This window comes from Macrobrachium nipponense, chromosome 28 (genome assembly GCF_015104395.2).
Source record: "Macrobrachium nipponense isolate FS-2020 chromosome 28, ASM1510439v2, whole genome shotgun sequence".
Taxonomy (NCBI): Eukaryota; Metazoa; Arthropoda; class Malacostraca; order Decapoda; family Palaemonidae; genus Macrobrachium; species Macrobrachium nipponense.
In genome coordinates, this window is record NC_087217.1 from 29,064,579 (window position 1) to 29,071,898 (window position 7,320).

General features: G+C 35.0%; 1 long non-coding RNA gene across 1 annotated transcript in view; it reads left to right on the plus strand.

Moving 5' to 3' along the window:
• The window catches only part of LOC135201311 (uncharacterized), a 2,472-nt gene extending 1,556 nt beyond the window's left edge, over positions 1 to 916 (plus strand). Inside the window, exon 2 of the long non-coding RNA XR_010311487.1 lies at positions 766 to 916. This is a non-coding gene — a long non-coding RNA (uncharacterized LOC135201311). The remainder of the gene's footprint in view (positions 1 to 765) is intronic.
• The last annotated feature ends 6,404 nt before the right edge of the window (positions 917 to 7,320 follow it).

Consider the following 7,320-nt stretch of genomic DNA (forward strand, 5'->3'; position numbering starts at 1 on the left):
GTAAATTGCATTACTATGTTGTTCGTTTCAGATGCTGTTTTCGTGATTCAATTTCTGTAGTTTATTTTGGGTGGTTGCGATTGAATTTATAAATAGGTTTCTATTTTATTTTCTATGTATATTTTTTTATTGGACCTTGATTCTGTCAAGTCAGTTTTGAAGTGATTGTTGTTGTAAGGATATGCTTAAAAGAACCCTAGGAAATGTGATTACCGTTTCGTAAATAGAGGAATTACACCAGAGAACGTAATTGTAGCTTCGAATTAGAAGAAATATACCAGGAAATTTTATTAAATCGAAGAAATACATCAGGAATTGTTACTGCTTCGAAAATCAAAGAAATATATCAGGAAATGTTATTAAATCGAAGAAATACATCAGGGAACGTAATTAATCCTCATAAAATCAACGAAAAATACTAGGAAATATAGTCTTGGCGGTTCGTTCACAGGAGCGCCAACGAGCGAGTGTCGTTAGTGAGTTTATAAATTCAAAATAAATAAAAATAGTTCTTAAAGAAAAAATTCATAGAGAAAAAACCTTTCTTCTTAAAAAAGATTTATTTTTAGAAAAAAAATCTTATTGCAAAAAACATTTAATTTCTTATAGAAAAACAAAGATTCAAAAGAAATATATTTCATATCATATAGAAAAAAATTCTAATAGAAAGAACATTTCATTTCGTGTAGAAAAAAAATAAAAATAAAAATATTTCATATCTTATAGATAGGAAATTACAATATAAAAATATTTCATATCTTACAGAAAAGAAATTCCACCAGAAAAAAATTTCACATCTTAGAAAAAATCTAATATAAAAACATTTCATATTTAAAAAAAAAACATTCTTTTAACGATGGAAATATAATAATAAAAATAATAAGTCGTACAGTAACATTTATTAATCATAATAGACGAGGAGATATCGTACGATACGATAGATACGCGTTCGGTATACGTTCAAGTGCCTTCCTACGGACGGGATATCCCCCATTCAGGATTGAGACAGGATAAGAGGAAACTTTGATAAAGGTAAGGATTAGGGAATAAGGAGTGAGGTGAAGGATAATGGGCGATTATGACCGAATAAAAGAAGTTATAGAAGATACATGGTAATTGGTGATATTTATATATATATATATATATATTTATCTACAGGGTGTCCATAAAGTCCTAGTGTCATTACAAGTATTTATTGCTTGTAATGGTACTGGGACTTTATGGACACCCAGTAATTTTTATATATATATATATAATATAAATATTATTATAATATATATATATAATATATTATAATATATTATTAATATATAATATATATATATATATATATGTGTGTGTGTGTGTGTGTGTGTGTGTGTCGGAAGATATAGGGACTGATAAAAAAGGTAAGAATTATAATGAAACGATTCCCATAAAATAAAATAAAATAAAATATATGAAAGGCGTATATAATAGGCAGATATAAAGACTGATAAAGGTAAGAAACATAATGAAACTACTAACATAAAATAAGAAAAAATGTATAATGAAAGTCTTGATACAGAGATCACCGTAGTTGTCTCGTCTAATCCCCTGTCTTGTTGAGGTTCTGTTAAAAGCAATTATAATTGATTAGATCAGACAAAGGCTTCATTTTTTCCTCTAGTGGGGGGGAAGGGGGGCGGGTTTAGTCCCCTCTCCATGCACCCCTTTCCTCATCAATCGTTTAGCCACGCCACGCTTATGTTTAGGGCCAATTGACTAATCGTAGTGTGTAGGCCACGTCTAAACGTCTTAATCAGGTTCTCCCTTCTCTTGAACAGACAGATGTTTTCATCTCTCTCTCTCTCTCTCTCTCTCTCTCTTCTCTCTAGAAGAAGGTTTTATATTTAATAATAAAATAATGATCATAGCTGTCAAGAGACATTTCAGCTTTAAAAAATTCTCTCTCTCTCTCTCTCTCTCTCTCTCTCTCTCTCTCTCTCTCTCTCTCTCTCTCTCGAAGTAAGCTTTTAATCAGAAAATTCAAATCATTCATATAGCCTAACTAAGGAAAGCTGAAGCTTAAAATTTCTCTCTCTCTCTCTCTCTCTCTCTCTCTCTCTCTCTCTCTCTCTCTCTGGGAGGGAGTTTATGTTCCCATAACGCGTGGCTGAGTATATTTTTAGAAGCTGAAATTGTTGCAAGTCCACGTTGGCTCGATCGCTTTTCAACCCTTTTTACAGCTGAGAGAGAGAGAGAGAGAGAGAGAGAGAGAGAGAGAGAGAGAGTAATAACAAAATCTAAAAGTCAGGGAAATAGGAACTAGTGAATTACTCGTAAATACATAAATTCGTCAACATAGAGAGAGAGAGAGAGAGAGAGAGAGAGAGAGATTGTTGCATCGTCTCTTGACGTTGTGGAATGAACTCCGTTTCGTTTAAATAGACTTTCGTCATTGCATCTCTTCGGTTGTTTGAATAAACCGGTGTTAATAAAGATTTTTCCATTCTGGTAATGGAGGTCACCAGGATGTTTTACGTAATATGAAGGGAAAGCATTTTCTGTTTGATTACGAAGGGCAGATGGTTAGTTTCATTAGCTTCAACAAGGGACAGTTTTTTCATTCATTTAGATTATATTCAGTTACGTTGCTTATGAATGGTGTGGCATTGTTGCAACCTAATTACTTATTATTTAAACAAGGAAGACTTTTTCTCCTTTTCTTTAATTATTTTCATTCATTTTAAGAAATTGAATTGTTGTATGGATGTCGTGGAATGATTGTGGCCAGATCCTTAATTACTTGGAGTTTTAAGTGTCGACACCTCAGTCCTGAGTTTTAATTTGAACAAGGAAAACGTTTTTCTTTTCATTAATTATTTTTATTCATTTGAAGAAATTGAATAACCCTTTCATTCCTTTTACTGTACCTCCATTCATATTCTCTTTCTTCATCTTATTTTCCACCCTCTCCTAATACTTGATTCATAATGCAGCTGTGAGGTTTTCCTACTGTTACACTTTTCTATCCTTCTAACTGTCAATCTTTTGTTACACCTTCCAGACTTTTTAACGGTCAATCTTCTGTTAAGTCTTTCCCGACCTTTTACTGTCAATTTCCTGTTACACCTACCAGACATTTCAACTGTCAATCTTCTGTTACAACTTCCAGACCTTTTAACTGTCAGTCTCTTGTTACACCTTCCAGACTTTTCAACTGTCAATCTTCTGTTACAATTTCCAGACCTTTTAACTGTCAATCTCCTGTTACACCTTCCAGACCTTTTAGCTGTCAATTTCCTGTTACACCTTCCAGACGTTTTACTGTCAAATCTCCGTTTCAGCGTTAAATGACCTCATAGGTCCCAGCGTTCGGTGTCTTTGGCCTAAATTCCATATGGTCCATTCGATTCCTGAAAGGAAACAAGTCTTGGATGAAAAGTAATCGAGAATCTTTCTAAATGAACCAGATGCATTGGGAGATGCTCCTATTGGCTGCTGCTGGGACATCTAACGGAACTCGAAGGCAGGGAATGCAATTATCGAAGTTCCGGAGAGAGAGAGAGAGAGAGAGATGATGATCCAGTGGGCTGGCCAAGTGCCAAATTCGTCAGTTTTCGGAAACGCAGATGGCGGAATCCAGCGCGTATCCGCCAGATGCGTCTAGGTCGAGCATGTGCAAAATATACGTAGACTTTTTTTCTTGACATTCGCGGGCAGTCACACACACACACACACACTGGACAGAGCTGAATTCGATATCTGTGTGAGTCAGAAATTGATTTGTGTTCCGCACATGATTGTGTGCTTGTAACTTTTATATAAACACATACAAACACACACACAGACATATATATATATATATATATATATAATATATATATATATATATATATATAAATTATTTTCTCCTTTCAAAGCTGCATCTTAAGTGTTTTATGAGCTACCTTTATTATTATTATTATTATTATTATTATTATTATTATTATTATTATTCATAAATACAGTCTCCTCCGTTAACCCACTTAAATTACTCTACGAAAAATAGCCACAATTAACCTCTTCACGTACTTACGTACACTATTTTTTTTCTTCATCCCATGCAAATAATGCTGAGCCCGTGTGACGGGCGGACGTGTCTGGGACTTGAACTTTTATATATATATTCCCAGACGGACGGATCGTACCGTAGGTTGTGTGATGGTAAGTTCTCGTTCCAAGTTATTGATCTTCTCAGTGGTAGCCTTTTCCTCCTCCCTGTGCGAAATATATTGACCCGGTGACTGACTCTCTCTCTCTCTCTCTCTCTCTCTCTCTCTCTCTCTCTCTCGTGTGTGGGTGTGGGTGTGTAAGTGGTTGTTTCAGTGGGGTATTCGCAAAGCCTGTAGTAGGAATATTTTTTTTATTTAATTTTTTTTTGCCTTTTGTTATTGGCTCCTCTAAGTTTGTGGGAAATATCTTGTTGTTGTTGTAGATTGTAGTGTTTTTTCGTACGGTTTGTAGGTTTCTCTTTCTCCCTGTCTCAACACATATATAGATATAAATATATTTATATATATATATGCATTATATTCACATGTTTATTTGTATATAATTTACTAAATGAATTATGCCTTCATTAACATCTAAATTTACATATTAACGAACAAACGTAAACCCGGAATGAATAACTAGGTCCCAAATGCACAAGGAAATAAGCAAATGCTTTCTATATGAGGTGAATGCTCGCGTATTTTTATTTATTTTTTATCTTTCCCCTAACAGGATCGTGAAAAGGTATTTTGTTCTCTGAAAAGACTTCATTTGCATTGATATTGGATACTGCATCCCCCTCCCCCTCCTCCCTCCCCGAAACAGTCATTATTCGATACGGGTGATACTGCCCTCTCTCTCTCTCTCTCTCTCTCTCTCTCTCTCTCTCTCTCTCTCTCTCTCTCTCTCGATAAGGGTAATAGTGCTTTCTCGATAGGGATAAAATTTCCCTCCCTGTCTCTTTCGATAAGGGTAATATTACTTCCTCGATACGGAGAATATTTCTCTCTCTCTCTCTCTCTCTCTCTCTGTATGTATATATATACATTTATGTATGTGTGTATACATATATACTTACACACAATCCTCCTCTCCTCTCTCCTTCTCTCCTCTCGCTCTCTCTCTCTCTCTCTCTCTCTCTCTCTCTCTCTCTCAACACCCACTGTTTGGGCGTAAGCTAACATTAGCAGCAGTCTGCCAGGCTAAATAACAGGGCCTGCATTTTAGGCTATTATATATCCGTGATGTAAAAACTCTTTACTAAAACTAACAATACTACTACTTTTTATAATAATAATATAATAATAATAATAATAATAATAATAATAAAATAAATTAATAAATAATAATAATAATAATAATACCTCTTTACCCTTCGCAACAAGGGACCACAATTTGTGCCACTCAAACCAAGTGAATATTAACACTGTGTAAACATCTGCTAGAAATATCACGCTTGTACCTTGAGGTTAAACGAGAGAGAGAGAGAAGAGAGAGAGAGAGACGAGAGAGAGAGAGAGAGAGAGAGACTCTCGAGTCGAGAATTTCCGAAAAGTTCCAAAAAATACTCCGGTGTATCACTTGTGGACAAAATGGTCTTATTTGTTCCGAGAGAGAAAAAAACTACTTTTCTCGTGTTTTTTTATTCATTTTTTTTTTTCCGTTTTGATGTTGTCACAAGTCTTGTGTGTGTGTGTTTGTGTGTGTTTTTTAGGCGTTTTCGAAAACTTTATTAGTTTATGTTTTCAAAACCACCTTATTTTTTTTTGGTGCTTTCACAAATCTTATTACGTTTTTTGTTGGTTTTTCCTCATGTTTTTTTTGTTTTGTTTTTCAAAACTTTAGTCTTTTTCGTTTTAGAGTTTTCAAAATCCTTATTACGTTTTTATGTTTTTATTGTTCGTTTTTTTCAAAAACCTTAATTCGCTTTTGTGTTTTATATTTATCCATTTTTGTTGTTTTCTAAAACGTAATTATATACTTGTTTTTATTTTGTTTGTATAGTGTTTTTCGTTTTTTTTTATTTGGATAAAATCATTATGATGCTTGATATGACATACATATACTAAAATAAGTTATCATACTTATGGGATATCGAATTGTTACAGAGGAGCTTGAGAGGAGAATCCTAGTATCTGCTTCTTGCCCAGGCTCGAGTGAACCTCCCTCTAATGTAACTAGAAAACTGAGAAACCCCCTTGGAAACCCCCCCCCCCCTAGTCTAGTGGTTTTTTTTCTGAAGATACATGCCATCAACATAGCTCAGAAGATCCCTTGATACATTACTTAATACAGGGTGTCCATAAAGTCCCAGTACCATTCTGAGCAATGAATTCTGTAATGTTTCTGGGACTTTATGGACACCCTGCATAATTGTTATTAATATTAATTATAACTATGGGAGAAACTTCGATAGGAATAGAATTAGAAAGGGACGCCAGTCCACAGAAACAAATAAATCGATCAATCAAAAATATTGTCATCTTGAAAAGAGTAAGGAATACGAGGCACCTGTATGTATTGCGTCATCGACCGGCTCCGTAGTGGAGTAGTTTTAAAGACGAGATTCTTCTCTCTCTCTCTCTCTCTCTCCTTTTCCTTCGGTCTGGTGGCAGCCGTGCTTTCCAGAAGGGAAGAGACGGACCACCACGTGAATCGGTGACGTCATAACGGATGTATTAGTCAGTCAGCTGATAGCGCGTCTGAGAGAGAGAGAGAGAGAGGAGAGAGAGAGAGAGAGAGAGACTGTATTCATGTTCTTGTGTGGAAGCTCTCCCTCTCTCACACAGACTATTCTTTTGTGTGTACGTCCGTTTATTCATGAATACGAGGATTTGGGGATTTCTCTCTCCGGGGGCGCCCCGTGTCTTGTGAATGTGTATTATCCACTTTCCCGTTCAGTTGTGATTTGTTGTTCTGGAGGGTAAGAGGTGCGTTCTCTCTTCGGCAACTGCTCCGGGTTGCATTCCATTCAGCACACTTGGATTCTAGGACTGCCATCTAGTGGTAAGAGTGCTCTGAAGTTTTTTTTTTTTTGCTTATGCGTTTCTTGTTAAATTTAAACGTTTCAGTTTTTTGTACGTGGTATGATTTTTTTTTACGTTTTTGGGTTATGTTGTTTAATTTAAACGTTTCTGTTTATATGTTGGTTAACTTAAAAGTTTCAGTTTACAATGAAGTGATTTTTGTTTGTGTTTCTTGTTAGATTTAAACGTCAGTTTTATGCAAATGGTAAGAGTGTTTACTTTTACCTTTTTGAGTTATGTTAATTTAAACGTTTCAGTTTACAATGAAGTGAGTTTAAAATCAAAACGTTTTTGAGCT